The 19,155-nt window shown below is 35.5% G+C and overlaps 1 long non-coding RNA gene across 1 annotated transcript; it reads right to left on the bottom strand.

The window, feature by feature from the left end:
• Positions 1-1,808: 1,808 nt before the first annotated feature.
• LOC140920986 (uncharacterized) lies at positions 1,809-19,124 on the bottom strand. Its single transcript, XR_012163803.1, has 2 exons — positions 18,942-19,124; positions 1,809-2,138 (listed from the first exon to the last, which is right to left on the bottom strand). It is a non-coding gene; the product is annotated as an uncharacterized lncRNA (long non-coding RNA).
• Positions 19,125-19,155: the final 31 nt, after the last annotated feature.

Raw genomic sequence — 19,155 nt, 5'->3', positions numbered from 1 at the left:
ATTTAACTTAACGATTTTCAAGACAAAACATTCAGTAAATAAGTCATTAAGAGATTCCCCATTCTTAATACTCATTTACTGAAACGATTTTCAAAAACAATGCAAACTAAAAGTTTGGAAGGAGCCCTTACCTTCGCGTTAGCTCTAACGTGCGTTTCCGGTACCGCAAGCAAATCCAGTAAAAATCTCCGCTCGCAACGTCGCCTCCAAATTGGTCCCCTAGCACCGTAGCGTGGTAGTGAGCAACTTTCCCTTCTAACTCTTCGCGAAATGAAGCTTGGATCTAGAAGAAACGGAGGGGTTTGTGTTTGAATCTCAAATACCGTTTTTCTTCGTTTTCGGATCAAAGAGGAAGAGTGGAGTTGCGAAACATTTGTTCTAACTCTCACCCAACCTTGGGTTACTAGTTTTGAAGAAAAGAAAGCGACGAAAATGAAAACGGGAGAAAGGAGGGAAATTGGCCGCGGGTCAGAGGAAGAAGACGATGGAAAATCAGTTTTTCCTTCCTTTCTTTTTCCTTTCTTTGTTTTTCCTTCCTTTCTATTTCCTTCTTTCCTTTATATAACCTTTTCTTTTCCTTTTCCTTCCTTCTAATTTCCTTTCTTTTTCCCTCCAACCAAACATATATATATATAAATATATATATTAAATATAACTTAACAAATATTTCAAATATCTAGATATTTGTTAAATTACCATTTCACCCGTAACGCATTAAATTCTCCGTAAAGAATTTACCGCACTGAATTTAAATTTATTTATCGACGAGTAATTCTAAATGGTGTCAAAATAACTTTTTGATCCTATAAACTCCAAAATATTATTAACTTTGGCTAAAAAGCCTCCGAGCCCAAAATCCAAAATATATAAAATACATAAAGTGTACTTTAAAATTATGGGTCTTACATGGATGCAATAGAATGATGTGGCATTCGAGGGTGATATGGCATTCGGGGGTCTGTTTTAAATATATATAATAGATATGCTAAGCTTGTCTCTATTTCTGAATGTGTTTTAAATCTGATTTTGTTTTAGGTTTTATGATTTTGGCTTATAGATTTCACTATGCAGAGTTTGTCTCTATTTCTAAATGTTTAATTTCTTTCTATCCAAGAAGGAATTTGATGAAACTTATTACTCAATTGCTTAGACAGTTTAAAACAATCAAATGAATTATGTTGTTTTATTCACGTAGTTTTTATGCAAAACACATAATTTTATTTTTCTAAATAGGTAAATATAATATGATTTTCTAATGCAGAAACATAGGACAACTTGCAAAACTGAAATTCATGCAAAGACAAGGTCAATGGCAAGACCTAGACATACCTCCAAGGTAAATTAGTTTTATATATTATCCATAAATCTTTATTAAACCATACAAAAGTGCATATTTAAAATATATACACTTTAGTGAAAAATAACATTTTCAACTTCACAAAGATAAAATATTTTGACAGTATATTGTACTTTTGAAAAAAGATCCTGAGAAAATATCATTATAATTTATATAATCAAAGTAAGATATTAATTCTTCATATTGTTTTTGAAAAAAGATCCTGAGAAAATATCATTATAATTTATATAATCAAAGTAAGATATTAATTCTTCATATTGTTTTTGAAAAAAGATCCTGAGAAAATATCATTATAATTTATATAATCAAAGTAAGATATTAATTCTTTATATTGTTCATTACTGCTGTAACACCCCGTTTTTCAAAGCGAGGGTATATTTTTTTTTCAAAAGAAATTAAACTGAAACAGAGAAATAAACAAGAAAATGCTTTTGGATAAATAACTGAGTCATTAAAATTTACAAGCAGCAGAAAAGTTTCTCCAATTATAAATCCAAAACATTTACACAACCATAAATGGTACATGGAACCCATTCACATAAGAAGTCGTACTGGCAATAATAGTATAAGTACAGTTTTCCAAACTAAAAATACTCCAATCCAAAAAGAAGGACACATAGTTCCTATACATCATCCTAATCAGATCATCCTACCAAAAAGCTATACACCCTGAGTATCTCCACGCGCCCCGTGAGATCCTCCTAATGAAACTGCAATCACGCGTTCCCATCTCCATTCCCGTCCGTAGGGTACGAACCGGTAGGACCGTCCTGACTCTCATCTGAGGGCAAAGCCCAGATTTCCACAATAATTGTAAAGGGTCACCAACCAAAAAAAATAACAGTTAACACATAGCAATTAAGTTTTTAAATGCTCAAAACAACTTTTCAACTAAGCATGCACCTTAAAAGGGTTTCCATATGCCAAACATGCATAAACAAGGTTGAGAAATGAAGTTTTTAACAAAACAACATTGTTGTATTCGAATACAGCATCTCTGTATTCGAATACAAGGCTGTTTCAGCATTCAGCAAAAAAAACAGCATGTCTGTATTCGAATACAACAGTCTGTATTCGACTACACAGCAAGTCAGTAGCAAAATGTATTCGAATACAGCAGTCTGTATTCGACTACACAGTAAGTCAGTGGCAAAAACAGCATGTCTGTATTCGAATACAACAGTCTGTATTCGACTACACAGCAAGTCAGTAGCAAAATGTATTCGAATACAGCAGTCTGTATTCGACTACACAGTAAGTCAGTGGCAAAAACAGCATGTCTGTATTCGAATACAACAGTCTGTATTCGACTACACAGCAAGTCAGTAGCAAAATGTATTCGAATACAGCAGTCTGTATTCGACTACACAGTAAGTCAGTGGCAAAAACAGCATGTCTGTATTCGAATACAACAGTCTGTATTCGACTACACAGCAAGTCAGTAGCAAAATGTATTCGAATACAGCAGTCTGTATTCGACTACACAGTAAGTCAGTGGCAAAAACAGCATGTCTGTATTCGAATACAACAGTCTGTATTCGACTACACAGCAAGTCAGTAGCAAAATGTATTCGAATACAGCAGTCTGTATTCGACTACACAGTAAGTCAGTGGCAAAAACAGCATGTCTGTATTCGAATACAACAGTCTGTATTCGACTACACAGCAAGTCAGTAGCAAAATGTATTCGAATACAGCAGTCTGTATTCGACTACACAGTAAGTCAGTGGCAAAAACAGCATGTCTGTATTCGAATACAACAGTCTGTATTCGACTACACAGCAAGTCAGTAGCAAAATGTATTCGAATACAGCAGTCTGTATTCGACTACACAGTAAGTCAGTGGCAAAAACAGCATGTCTGTATTCGAATACAACAGTCTGTATTCGACTACACAGCAAGTCAGTAGCAAAATGTATTCGAATACAGCAGTCTGTATTCGACTACACAGTAAGTCAGTGGCAAAAACAGCATGTCTGTATTCGAATACAACAGTCTGTATTCGACTACACAGCAAGTCAGTAGCAAAATGTATTCGAATACAGCAGTCTGTATTCGACTACACAGTAAGTCAGTGGCAAAAACAGCATGTCTGTATTCGAATACAACAGTCTGTATTCGACTACACAGCAAGTCAGTAGCAAAATGTATTCGAATACAGCAGTCTGTATTCGACTACACAGTAAGTCAGTGGCAAAAACAGCATGTCTGTATTCGAATACAACAGTCTGTATTCGACTACACAGCAAGTCAGTAGCAAAATGTATTCGAATACAGCAGTCTGTATTCGACTACACAGTAAGTCAGTGGCAAAAACAGCATGTCTGTATTCGAATACAACAGTCTGTATTCGACTACACAGCAAGTCAGTAGCAAAATGTATTCGAATACAGCAGTCTGTATTCGACTACACAGTAAGTCAGTGGCAAAAACAGCATGTCTGTATTCGAATACAACAGTCTGTATTCGACTACACAGCAAGTCAGTAGCAAAATGTATTCGAATACAGCAGTCTGTATTCGACTACACAGTAAGTCAGTGGCAAAAACAGCATGTCTGTATTCGAATACAACAGTCTGTATTCGACTACACAGCAAGTCAGTAGCAAAATGTATTCGAATACAGCAGTCTGTATTCGACTACACAGTAAGTCAGTGGCAAAAACAGCATGTCTGTATTCGAATACAACAGTCTGTATTCGACTACACAGCAAGTCAGTAGCAAAATGTATTCGAATACAGCAGTCTGTATTCGACTACACAGTAAGTCAGTGGCAAAAACAGCATGTCTGTATTCGAATACAACAGTCTGTATTCGACTACACAGCAAGTCAGTAGCAAAATGTATTCGAATACAGCAGTCTGTATTCGACTACACAGTAAGTCAGTGGCAAAAACAGCATGTCTGTATTCGAATACAACAGTCTGTATTCGACTACACAGCAAGTCAGTAGCAAAATGTATTCGAATACAGCAGTCTGTATTCGACTACACAGTAAGTCAGTGGCAAAAACAGCATGTCTGTATTCGAATACAACAGTCTGTATTCGACTACACAGCAAGTCAGTAGCAAAATGTATTCGAATACAGCAGTCTGTATTCGACTACACAGTAAGTCAGTGGCAAAAACAGCATGTCTGTATTCGAATACAACAGTCTGTATTCGACTACACAGCAAGTCAGTAGCAAAATGTATTCGAATACAGCAGTCTGTATTCGACTACACAGTAAGTCAGTGGCAAAAACAGCATGTCTGTATTCGAATACAACAGTCTGTATTCGACTACACAGCAAGTCAGTAGCAAAATGTATTCGAATACAGCAGTCTGTATTCGACTACACAGTAAGTCAGTGGCAAAAACAGCATGTCTGTATTCGAATACAACAGTCTGTATTCGACTACACAGCAAGTCAGTAGCAAAATGTATTCGAATACAGCAGTCTGTATTCGACTACACAGTAAGTCAGTGGCAAAAACAGCATGTCTGTATTCGAATACAACAGTCTGTATTCGACTACACAGCAAGTCAGTAGCAAAATGTATTCGAATACAGCAGTCTGTATTCGACTACACAGTAAGTCAGTGGCAAAAACAGCATGTCTGTATTCGAATACAACAGTCTGTATTCGACTACACAGCAAGTCAGTAGCAAAATGTATTCGAATACAGCAGTCTGTATTCGACTACACAGTAAGTCAGTGGCAAAAACAGCATGTCTGTATTCGAATACAACAGTCTGTATTCGACTACACAGCAAGTCAGTAGCAAAATGTATTCGAATACAGCAGTCTGTATTCGACTACACAGTAAGTCAGTGGCAAAAACAGCATGTCTGTATTCGAATACAACAGTCTGTATTCGACTACACAGCAAGTCAGTAGCAAAATGTATTCGAATACAGCAGTCTGTATTCGACTACACAGTAAGTCAGTGGCAAAAACAGCATGTCTGTATTCGAATACAACAGTCTGTATTCGACTACACAGCAAGTCAGTAGCAAAATGTATTCGAATACAGCAGTCTGTATTCGACTACACAGTAAGTCAGTGGCAAAAACAGCATGTCTGTATTCGAATACAACAGTCTGTATTCGACTACACAGCAAGTCAGTAGCAAAATGTATTCGAATACAGCAGTCTGTATTCGACTACACAGTAAGTCAGTGGCAAAAACAGCATGTCTGTATTCGAATACAACAGTCTGTATTCGACTACACAGCAAGTCAGTAGCAAAATGTATTCGAATACAGCAGTCTGTATTCGACTACACAGTAAGTCAGTGGCAAAAACAGCATGTCTGTATTCGAATACAACAGTCTGTATTCGACTACACAGCAAGTCAGTAGCAAAATGTATTCGAATACAGCAGTCTGTATTCGACTACACAGTAAGTCAGTGGCAAAAACAGCATGTCTGTATTCGAATACAACAGTCTGTATTCGACTACACAGCAAGTCAGTAGCAAAATGTATTCGAATACAGCAGTCTGTATTCGACTACACAGTAAGTCAGTGGCAAAAACAGCATGTCTGTATTCGAATACAACAGTCTGTATTCGACTACACAGCAAGTCAGTAGCAAAATGTATTCGAATACAGCAGTCTGTATTCGACTACACAGTAAGTCAGTGGCAAAAACAGCATGTCTGTATTCGAATACAACAGTCTGTATTCGACTACACAGCAAGTCAGTAGCAAAATGTATTCGAATACAGCAGTCTGTATTCGACTACACAGTAAGTCAGTGGCAAAAACAGCATGTCTGTATTCGAATACAACAGTCTGTATTCGACTACACAGCAAGTCAGTAGCAAAATGTATTCGAATACAGCAGTCTGTATTCGACTACACAGTAAGTCAGTGGCAAAAACAGCATGTCTGTATTCGAATACAACAGTCTGTATTCGACTACACAGCAAGTCAGTAGCAAAATGTATTCGAATACAGCAGTCTGTATTCGACTACACAGTAAGTCAGTGGCAAAAACAGCATGTCTGTATTCGAATACAACAGTCTGTATTCGACTACACAGCAAGTCAGTAGCAAAATGTATTCGAATACAGCAGTCTGTATTCGACTACACAGTAAGTCAGTGGCAAAAACAGCATGTCTGTATTCGAATACAACAGTCTGTATTCGACTACACAGCAAGTCAGTAGCAAAATGTATTCGAATACAGCAGTCTGTATTCGACTACACAGTAAGTCAGTGGCAAAAACAGCATGTCTGTATTCGAATACAACAGTCTGTATTCGACTACACAGCAAGTCAGTAGCAAAATGTATTCGAATACAGCAGTCTGTATTCGACTACACAGTAAGTCAGTGGCAAAAACAGCATGTCTGTATTCGAATACAACAGTCTGTATTCGACTACACAGCAAGTCAGTAGCAAAATGTATTCGAATACAGCAGTCTGTATTCGACTACACAGTAAGTCAGTGGCAAAAACAGCATGTCTGTATTCGAATACAACAGTCTGTATTCGACTACACAGCAAGTCAGTAGCAAAATGTATTCGAATACAGCAGTCTGTATTCGACTACACAGTAAGTCAGTGGCAAAAACAGCATGTCTGTATTCGAATACAACAGTCTGTATTCGACTACACAGCAAGTCAGTAGCAAAATGTATTCGAATACAGCAGTCTGTATTCGACTACACAGTAAGTCAGTGGCAAAAACAGCATGTCTGTATTCGAATACAACAGTCTGTATTCGACTACACAGCAAGTCAGTAGCAAAATGTATTCGAATACAGCAGTCTGTATTCGACTACACAGTAAGTCAGTGGCAAAAACAGCATGTCTGTATTCGAATACAACAGTCTGTATTCGACTACACAGCAAGTCAGTAGCAAAATGTATTCGAATACAGCAGTCTGTATTCGACTACACAGTAAGTCAGTGGCAAAAACAGCATGTCTGTATTCGAATACAACAGTCTGTATTCGACTACACAGCAAGTCAGTAGCAAAATGTATTCGAATACAGCAGTCTGTATTCGACTACACAGTAAGTCAGTGGCAAAAACAGCATGTCTGTATTCGAATACAACAGTCTGTATTCGACTACACAGCAAGTCAGTAGCAAAATGTATTCGAATACAGCAGTCTGTATTCGACTACACAGTAAGTCAGTGGCAAAAACAGCATGTCTGTATTCGAATACAACAGTCTGTATTCGACTACACAGCAAGTCAGTAGCAAAATGTATTCGAATACAGCAGTCTGTATTCGACTACACAGTAAGTCAGTGGCAAAAACAGCATGTCTGTATTCGAATACAACAGTCTGTATTCGACTACACAGCAAGTCAGTAGCAAAATGTATTCGAATACAGCAGTCTGTATTCGACTACACAGTAAGTCAGTGGCAAAAACAGCATGTCTGTATTCGAATACAACAGTCTGTATTCGACTACACAGCAAGTCAGTAGCAAAATGTATTCGAATACAGCAGTCTGTATTCGACTACACAGTAAGTCAGTGGCAAAAACAGCATGTCTGTATTCGAATACAACAGTCTGTATTCGACTACACAGCAAGTCAGTAGCAAAATGTATTCGAATACAGCAGTCTGTATTCGACTACACAGTAAGTCAGTGGCAAAAACAGCATGTCTGTATTCGAATACAACAGTCTGTATTCGACTACACAGCAAGTCAGTAGCAAAATGTATTCGAATACAGCAGTCTGTATTCGACTACACAGTAAGTCAGTGGCAAAAACAGCATGTCTGTATTCGAATACAACAGTCTGTATTCGACTACACAGCAAGTCAGTAGCAAAATGTATTCGAATACAGCAGTCTGTATTCGACTACACAGTAAGTCAGTGGCAAAAACAGCATGTCTGTATTCGAATACAACAGTCTGTATTCGACTACACAGCAAGTCAGTAGCAAAATGTATTCGAATACAGCAGTCTGTATTCGACTACACAGTAAGTCAGTGGCAAAAACAGCATGTCTGTATTCGAATACAACAGTCTGTATTCGACTACACAGCAAGTCAGTAGCAAAATGTATTCGAATACAGCAGTCTGTATTCGACTACACAGTAAGTCAGTGGCAAAAACAGCATGTCTGTATTCGAATACAACAGTCTGTATTCGACTACACAGCAAGTCAGTAGCAAAATGTATTCGAATACAGCAGTCTGTATTCGACTACACAGTAAGTCAGTGGCAAAAACAGCATGTCTGTATTCGAATACAACAGTCTGTATTCGACTACACAGCAAGTCAGTAGCAAAATGTATTCGAATACAGCAGTCTGTATTCGACTACACAGTAAGTCAGTGGCAAAAACAGCATGTCTGTATTCGAATACAACAGTCTGTATTCGACTACACAGCAAGTCAGTAGCAAAATGTATTCGAATACAGCAGTCTGTATTCGACTACACAGTAAGTCAGTGGCAAAAACAGCATGTCTGTATTCGAATACAACAGTCTGTATTCGACTACACAGCAAGTCAGTAGCAAAATGTATTCGAATACAGCAGTCTGTATTCGACTACACAGTAAGTCAGTGGCAAAAACAGCATGTCTGTATTCGAATACAACAGTCTGTATTCGACTACACAGCAAGTCAGTAGCAAAATGTATTCGAATACAGCAGTCTGTATTCGACTACACAGTAAGTCAGTGGCAAAAACAGCATGTCTGTATTCGAATACAACAGTCTGTATTCGACTACACAGCAAGTCAGTAGCAAAATGTATTCGAATACAGCAGTCTGTATTCGACTACACAGTAAGTCAGTGGCAAAAACAGCATGTCTGTATTCGAATACAACAGTCTGTATTCGACTACACAGCAAGTCAGTAGCAAAATGTATTCGAATACAGCAGTCTGTATTCGACTACACAGTAAGTCAGTGGCAAAAACAGCATGTCTGTATTCGAATACAACAGTCTGTATTCGACTACACAGCAAGTCAGTAGCAAAATGTATTCGAATACAGCAGTCTGTATTCGACTACACAGTAAGTCAGTGGCAAAAACAGCATGTCTGTATTCGAATACAACAGTCTGTATTCGACTACACAGCAAGTCAGTAGCAAAATGTATTCGAATACAGCAGTCTGTATTCGACTACACAGTAAGTCAGTGGCAAAAACAGCATGTCTGTATTCGAATACAACAGTCTGTATTCGACTACACAGCAAGTCAGTAGCAAAATGTATTCGAATACAGCAGTCTGTATTCGACTACACAGTAAGTCAGTGGCAAAAACAGCATGTCTGTATTCGAATACAACAGTCTGTATTCGACTACACAGCAAGTCAGTAGCAAAATGTATTCGAATACAGCAGTCTGTATTCGACTACACAGTAAGTCAGTGGCAAAAACAGCATGTCTGTATTCGAATACAACAGTCTGTATTCGACTACACAGCAAGTCAGTAGCAAAATGTATTCGAATACAGCAGTCTGTATTCGACTACACAGTAAGTCAGTGGCAAAAACAGCATGTCTGTATTCGAATACAACAGTCTGTATTCGACTACACAGCAAGTCAGTAGCAAAATGTATTCGAATACAGCAGTCTGTATTCGACTACACAGTAAGTCAGTGGCAAAAACAGCATGTCTGTATTCGAATACAACAGTCTGTATTCGACTACACAGCAAGTCAGTAGCAAAATGTATTCGAATACAGCAGTCTGTATTCGACTACACAGTAAGTCAGTGGCAAAAACAGCATGTCTGTATTCGAATACAACAGTCTGTATTCGACTACACAGCAAGTCAGTAGCAAAATGTATTCGAATACAGCAGTCTGTATTCGACTACACAGTAAGTCAGTGGCAAAAACAGCATGTCTGTATTCGAATACAACAGTCTGTATTCGACTACACAGCAAGTCAGTAGCAAAATGTATTCGAATACAGCAGTCTGTATTCGACTACACAGTAAGTCAGTGGCAAAAACAGCATGTCTGTATTCGAATACAACAGTCTGTATTCGACTACACAGCAAGTCAGTAGCAAAATGTATTCGAATACAGCAGTCTGTATTCGACTACACAGTAAGTCAGTGGCAAAAACAGCATGTCTGTATTCGAATACAACAGTCTGTATTCGACTACACAGCAAGTCAGTAGCAAAATGTATTCGAATACAGCAGTCTGTATTCGACTACACAGTAAGTCAGTGGCAAAAACAGCATGTCTGTATTCGAATACAACAGTCTGTATTCGACTACACAGCAAGTCAGTAGCAAAATGTATTCGAATACAGCAGTCTGTATTCGACTACACAGTAAGTCAGTGGCAAAAACAGCATGTCTGTATTCGAATACAACAGTCTGTATTCGACTACACAGCAAGTCAGTAGCAAAATGTATTCGAATACAGCAGTCTGTATTCGACTACACAGTAAGTCAGTGGCAAAAACAGCATGTCTGTATTCGAATACAACAGTCTGTATTCGACTACACAGCAAGTCAGTAGCAAAATGTATTCGAATACAGCAGTCTGTATTCGACTACACAGTAAGTCAGTGGCAAAAACAGCATGTCTGTATTCGAATACAACAGTCTGTATTCGACTACACAGCAAGTCAGTAGCAAAATGTATTCGAATACAGCAGTCTGTATTCGACTACACAGTAAGTCAGTGGCAAAAACAGCATGTCTGTATTCGAATACAACAGTCTGTATTCGACTACACAGCAAGTCAGTAGCAAAATGTATTCGAATACAGCAGTCTGTATTCGACTACACAGTAAGTCAGTGGCAAAAACAGCATGTCTGTATTCGAATACAACAGTCTGTATTCGACTACACAGCAAGTCAGTAGCAAAATGTATTCGAATACAGCAGTCTGTATTCGACTACACAGTAAGTCAGTGGCAAAAACAGCATGTCTGTATTCGAATACAACAGTCTGTATTCGACTACACAGCAAGTCAGTAGCAAAATGTATTCGAATACAGCAGTCTGTATTCGACTACACAGTAAGTCAGTGGCAAAAACAGCATGTCTGTATTCGAATACAACAGTCTGTATTCGACTACACAGCAAGTCAGTAGCAAAATGTATTCGAATACAGCAGTCTGTATTCGACTACACAGTAAGTCAGTGGCAAAAACAGCATGTCTGTATTCGAATACAACAGTCTGTATTCGACTACACAGCAAGTCAGTAGCAAAATGTATTCGAATACAGCAGTCTGTATTCGACTACACAGTAAGTCAGTGGCAAAAACAGCATGTCTGTATTCGAATACAACAGTCTGTATTCGACTACACAGCAAGTCAGTAGCAAAATGTATTCGAATACAGCAGTCTGTATTCGACTACACAGTAAGTCAGTGGCAAAAACAGCATGTCTGTATTCGAATACAACAGTCTGTATTCGACTACACAGCAAGTGTTTGGATCTAGAAGAAACGGAGGGGTTTGTGTTTGGATCTCAAAAACCGTTTTTCTTCGTTTTCGAATCAAAGAGGAAGAGTGGAGTTGGAAAACCTTGATCTAACTCTCACCCAACCTTGGGTTACTAGTTTTGAAGAAAAGAAAGTGACGAAAATGAGAATGGGAGAAAGGAGGGAATTTTGGCCGCGGTCAATCAGAGGAAGGAGATGGAAATTCCAATTTTCCTTCCTTTCTTTTTCTTTCCTTTGTTTTTCCTTTCTTCCCTTTTCCTTCTTTCCTTTATATACTTTTTTCTTTTCCTTTTCCTTCCTTCTAGTTTTCTTTTCTTTTTCCCCCCAAACAAACACATATAAAAATATTAAATATAACTTAACAAATATCTCAAAATCTAGATATTTGTTAAATTACCGTTTCACTCGAAACGCAATAAATTCTCCGTAAAGGATTCATCGCAGTTAAATTCAATTTATTTATCGACGAGAAATTTTAATTGGCATCAAAATATCTTTTTGATTATAAAACTCCAAAATATTATTAACTTTGGCTTAAAAGCCTTCGAGCCAAAATCCAAAATACACCAAAAATACATAAATGGTACTTTAAAATTATGGGTCTTACAACTGCAGTGAATGTCATTTGTGGAATACGAAACTCAGACATTCATCCAAAAAGAGTGATATTTTGAAGTACGTGAACGATATTTGTTTGGCTAAGATTGACGGACGATATTGTGGATATGCTCATATATCTACATCATCAAACTTCTCCGAGCAGCAGTTTTTTTTGTACTTGAATGCTAGATATTTGGAAAGGCCCAATTCTTGAAAAGCATCATCAAAAGGTTAAACAACTAGATAGGATATTCAATCTTGGTTGCATTGTAATGTTTGATTCATAGAGTGAACAATGCTAGTTTTCATCAATTAAATTCCATTGATTTACCGTAAGTACATGCTTTATCATTTGAAAAACTATGAAGCATAGGTACTTCTGAAATAGGGAAATATTCATATCAGGTACTTACGCGGCTTTGATACTTGTATTGTACTCGTGAGTTCACTGATTTCATAGCATATTTTACTAATAGTAGTTTTTCTTTTGTTCTCAATCTTTCATGTGTGACTTTTATCATTCAAATATGTAGTTCCTAGCCATTTATGATGATTTGTTGATCAACCTACACTGCAGCTAATAAATGAGAAATCTGCCTATTATTTATATTAGTTAATTAACATTTGCAATCGTGTTTTAGGTGGGATGAACGTACAATCAGCATCGTGAATACCTTACGACCCACCCATGTTTTATCAATTAGTCTATTGCTATTTTTATTAGATAATTCTTTATATTGTTCATTTCCTGTTACGAACAATTGCGTAATTATATGCTTTTATTTTCTGTTATTCTCATTAAATTCAAAAGCTCTACATGTGATATCATTATGAGAGTTTAGATGCTTATAAGTTATAATAAGTCATCCACGGAGTTGACTGAGTGAAAGTGCTATAAAAACTTTATTAAACACCTACGACAGTACTTTTTAGAAGAAGAAAAAAAGTATTTGAAGATACCACATATGATAGCGCTTTTTAGAAAAACGGTAAATGCTAATTGCATGTATCTATATTTTTGTTTCAAATAACAAACATAGAATATATTTGCCAGAACAAAAACAAACAACTAAATACTAACCGCATGTATCTATATTTTTGTTTCAAATAACAAATATATTTTTGTATAACTTAAAAGAAGTATAAAAGTGATGGTAGAGATATAAAACCAAAGATATTTAGACTAGATAAAGTCCAACTACAAAGGCATAGTTTGGTTCAAAGGACTAGAATTTTAACCCTCACACAGTTACACTCACACAGAAAAAATCCAAAAGCATGATAAAAAGATATCTAATTTCCCCACAGAATCATTATTTTCTAAAACTATAGAAGCATAAAATATTATTATTTATTTATTTAATAATAATAATAATAATAATAATAATAATAATAATAATAATAATAATAATAATAATAATAATAATAATAATAATAATAATAATAATAAAAAGAGGATTGATATCATGACATAATAAATCATCTATAATTCATGATATAAGAAATGGTTTTACTCTATTTCATGAATTCATTATCTTCTTTAATCATCTACAATTAGATATACTATTCCAACTACTGATTCAATCAAAACATAAAAGATTGTGTCATCCAGTGATGAAATGTTGGGCTTTATTCCCTTCAACAATTCATAATGAGTCTTATTGAGAACAGGTCTAATATATATTATATTCATAATGTAATAGCAGTGCTTACTGCTTATGTCCATAAGTGCTTGACAACGTTCATTTCGTGAATCACGGTGTGCGTCATTTCCTAAAGAGACGTGTTTTTCCTTTCTTCAACACTATTTTGTTGGGGTATTTTAGGAGAAGAAAAATTATGTATGATGCCATTCTCTTCACAAATTTTTCAAAAAGATTTGTTTTCAAATTCACCTCCATTATCACTACGAATAGTTGTTATTCAAAAATCTTTTCCATTTTGCACTTGTTTGTAGAACATAATGAATACTTTATGTGACTCATCTTTGTGCTTTAGGAACTTTACCCATGTCCATTTGTATTAGTCATTAACAATAATGAGTCCATACATTTTACCACAGATAGACGCAATTTTAACAGGACCAAAAAGATCAATATGTAAAATTTCATATGGTCTAGATGTGGAAACAACATTTTTAGAAGAAAAAGAAGATTTCTCTGTTTCCCTTTCTAACATCCTCTCAAAGAACATCTGATTTGTACTTAAGATTAGGCAAGCCTCTAACTAGTTCAAATTTTTTAACTCTAAGATTAACCTAAAGTTGGCATTTCCTTATCTTTTGTGCCATATCAATTGTTTGTCGCTTACAAACATAAGACACTTGACTTCTTGTTTGTTTAAATTAGATAAATTTATTTTGTAAATATTGTTTATCCTTTGGCTAGTAAATAGTATGGATCCATTTGTTTGACTTATTGCCTTACAATACTTTTGATTGAAGACTACATCATAACTAGTGTCGCTTATTTGACTTATGCTTAGTACATTATGCTTAATAGAGGGAAGAGAACCATTTCCTACTATGTTGTGTCCAATGATCTTACTAAAGGTGGCAACATGAGAAGGGATTGAATTGTGTTTGCCTGAGTGTGATTCTTTTTAAATATTTATTCAAGAACTTGTTCAAATTTTGTGATTTTAACTAAAACAACGAAAATAACATTCATGCTTAAGTAATCAGAGGCAATAGTGAAGTAAAGAGTGCAGAAATAAAGTGACACGAGCAGATTTATCCTAGTTCACCACCAACTTGGTAGCGACATCTAGTCCCTTCAGTTAGAAGGATTTAGCTACTAATTCAAATCGTTGAATTACACAACATCTGACCCTACAAGTAAGTCATCTCAAAATAACCTAACACCTATAGACTTTTTGAGGCAAACAAGCATCTTGACCATACAAGTCAAATCTTCTCCTCACAACCTGAAAACCACAAATTGCTCGAGGAACACTAAAGCCAACATTGGGTTGGGTTACACATGATTAGAACGAATTGTGTTTTGCTTCTACTAAGCAGATTGTTGTAATAGATTTCTCAAACTAAAACACATAGAAAATATTTTTTTGAGCAAGTGCTTCTCTAGACCTTAAACCTTCGAGCTTTGAATACTTAAGAAATTTGAGCTCTCAAAAGCTTTTCTGAATTGTATGAACTCCAATGTTAATGAGTTCGTGTTGTCTTCTTAAGCATTGAGTATCTATTTATGAAATAGATTAGGGTTTCACTTATGTCCTTGTAAAATTTGGATGATATCTTTCTTGTGAACAAATTATGAGTGTATTTTGTTGTAAATATTTATGAGCGTTTCTTCTTGTGAATAATTCCAAGTGTATATTCCTGTGAACAAATTTTGAGCATATCTTCTTGGAAGCAACATTTTGACCATATCTTGTTGTGAACAATATGTTTGACCATATTTTCTTGTGAACAATATTTTGACCATATCTTCTTTTGAACAATACTTAGCAATATCTTCTTTTCACCTTGGTCAAATATTTTGTTCAATTATAATTTTAATTGCATCTAATTTCAGATTGTGTTAAAAGAACCTATTCACACGAATCTTCCTTCATTTTCTTGATTGATTGAAGCGGGAAGGGAAGCAGGCTTGCTCTTGGATATTCAAAAATTATGATCCAGCTAAGTTTTTTCATCATAATGAATTCTTTCAATCAGAGTTGTTGACTTTCCATCAGAGCCATTGACTTTCTTGTTTGTGTGATATGTTGTGTTTCTTGGATGATAAAAGCCAGAGGCAGAATTAGTGGATCTGGGGAAATCGCATTGTTGAATCATCAGAGGTAGTGCAACATTAGAGGCTGCATATGAAAGGCAACATTTTGAGTGTGTTGCCACTTTTGATTAGTAGAATATGAGCTCTGAATGCATGGTTTGAACAATCTCTTCAGAGTTAATGATAGCTTGATACAAACTTTTTAAAGGCGTGTTGAGTTTGTGCATATTTGACGCACACAAGGACTTTAGAGGTATGCTTCAAATTCATTTTTCAATTAGTCTTTAGAGGTAGTCTTCTGACATAGTTATCAGAGGATGTCTTCTCAAACATCATAGGTAGTCTTCATAACCTTCAGAGGCACGCAACTCTCAGAGGCCTATTTTTCAGACGCAGATGTGTATGCATTTGTGTTCCTCTAATCTCATCTTCTGGTCACTTCTTTTGGTAGCTTCCTCTGGCTGCTTCCTTCGCTACCTTCTTATAGTATCTTCCTCTGATTTTCTTGTTCTAACTGTTGCACACTTAATGAATCCATTATTCAAAATAAATTGGTCTCATTAAATACCTTTGTTAACATGTATTCTTTTTATAAACATGTCTTTTTCGTTTTTTTTTCCTCTCTTATGGTGGATGTCCAACTAAACAATCTCGTGGGGACCATCTTCATTGACATTGCCATGGCCATGATGATCATCGACACCTTCTTCAGTTCAAACGATGTTCCTTAAACAATCCTTAAAATATAGCTGTTGTGAAAAGAGTTGTTGTGCTATGCATAAAAAGCTGCTACAACCATACAGATGGTCGATAGGTTGTGTATTGTACTTTGTATTGTCTATAGGATCAAACATCTTACTTAGATTGATCAATTGAAACTGACAATTGCAAAAGATGATCGTTGTATCAGATGATCCAGACACACTCTTCAAGTGGCATTTCATGTACTGGATGATGTTATCATTTCTTTTGGTTTCACAATAAGTTTTTCTTTGTTATGACTTAGAGTGTTGATGCAAAGCTTATATATATTTTCAACTTATCTAGTGTTACATATTTTTGATTGGATTTATCGGACAATGATTAAGCAAAGGATGTTATCAATACTTATTATGTGGAACTAATATATGGCTTGAACCAGAATCATATTCTCTTTATTTGGACTTACCCTTTCTAAGTTATAATTTACTCTAACATTAGTAACTTATAATTAATTAATCACCGGTTAACAATTTTCACAGGGTTTCTTCTAACGAAGAACACATGGATAATTATTACTAACTCACAAATACTTATATTACTATTGTAGATAGTTAATAACATAGAATTTGATATAATTTTAATATCTTGCACACTTAAAGCAACTAATTAAACAATTGTCCTTTTATTTTGTTATCATCAGAGCATCAATAATATGTATTTTTTTCTGAACCAAAGTAGTCCTTATAAATATCTTTTCAACATGAAAGGTTATCAAATCTCTTAATCCTTATTATCATCCCCTCTTTTTTAAGAACTATTATCATCCCCTCTTTTTTAAGAACTAGTTGCTAAATTGTGGGAACTTCTATTCTAAATTTTGTATCTGAATGTTTTGACAACTCTAACAAGATTCAACTAGCTGGTCATAATATTGTTTCTCTGATTCGGAAAGTGTATTTATTCGTCTAGAGTTTCTTTATAGCGTCATATTTCTCTCTGCAATGTTATTTACGAAATTATCATTAAAGTCGTAGCTCAAATAATAAGACTCTTCCTCTTTATCTTATTTATCTTTAAAAATAGTAGTTTTATTTCAAACATGTGTATTGTTTTGCGGGTAGCTATTCATGCCCTAGGTCATATGCAAGGGAAAAGCAATTTCATGATTATGAAGCTTGATTTAGAGAAAGCTTATAATCGACTAGTAGGGTTTATTAAAAGGTGCTTTAATCCATCACAACATGTCTTGTCACATTCGTGAGCTAATTCATCATCGTATCATTTCTATCTGTGTATAAATTGGAATGGTGACCCTAATCGTAAGTTTAATACTTCAAAAGATCTTCCACATGAAGATCATCTTTCCCCTTATCACTTTGTTTTGGTTTTGGAGATGTTAGGCCATCTAAGGCAAGATAAGATTAATGATGGTAGTGTGAAACTCACCATTATACTTTGGACGAGGAGGAAGGCCTAAACTTGCTCATATCTTTGGCTTTTTATTTTTACTACTCTTATACAATAGTTAATTTTAATATTTGAGTACAGCCGTTGAAGCAAAATCACCATCAAACACACCTAAGTTCCGCCTAAGATTAACAAACACATGCACTCATATAGTGACTAGTTTCTTCTCTACAAAATTGATTAAAACCTTATTGGACTAAGAGGTCTTAAATAATATTATAGCAAAATTTAGAATTTATTTTCCTACACATAATGGGATCTCAAACCTAAGTACTACCTTCCATAGCTCTAATATCACTGTTAGAAAAGAAGAATAAAAAATAAATGTGAAAAACTTATGATGAATTATATACATAAACTCCTTCCCCTATATATCTTCAAGAAATTTAATGTTTGAGTTTCATTATGATTTCAATCAATGCTATGAGAAGATATATATAATTGGAGTTAAACGTTTTGTTTGTGAACATTATAAATCACATAATCTAGGAGGGCGAGAAGATATATACAGTACTGATTAAATATGTTTCAGATTTTTAAGGAAACATGATGAGATTGCACATGTCGTAAGAGATCTATAATCTGTTAAAAAACATATTAATGGGCTAGGAAGATAGGAATGTTGAACAAGGACCACAAACATTATAACATGAAGGGACCACACAGCAGTATGAAAAGAAAAATCGCCAGTACCTTCATGAACAGCAAGCTGATCTTATGGACATATAGAGACAAGAATCAAGTAGCAGTGATTCTTTCACGTGTACTCACACACTCACTCACTTAATATCAAAATTTGTGATTTATAACATACATAAATTGCTTATTGCTTACAAATTGTTGTGGATATAATTGCTTGCAAATTTATGTCAACCTTTCATTCACTCGTGGCTCTAAGCCATCCTCC

The sequence above is a fragment of the Cicer arietinum genome, chromosome 6 (genome assembly GCF_000331145.2).
Source record: "Cicer arietinum cultivar CDC Frontier isolate Library 1 chromosome 6, Cicar.CDCFrontier_v2.0, whole genome shotgun sequence".
Classification (NCBI taxonomy): Eukaryota; Viridiplantae; Streptophyta; class Magnoliopsida; order Fabales; family Fabaceae; genus Cicer; species Cicer arietinum.
The sequence above is the reverse complement of the archived record's forward strand: the minus strand, read 5'-3'. Positions and strand labels throughout refer to the sequence as shown.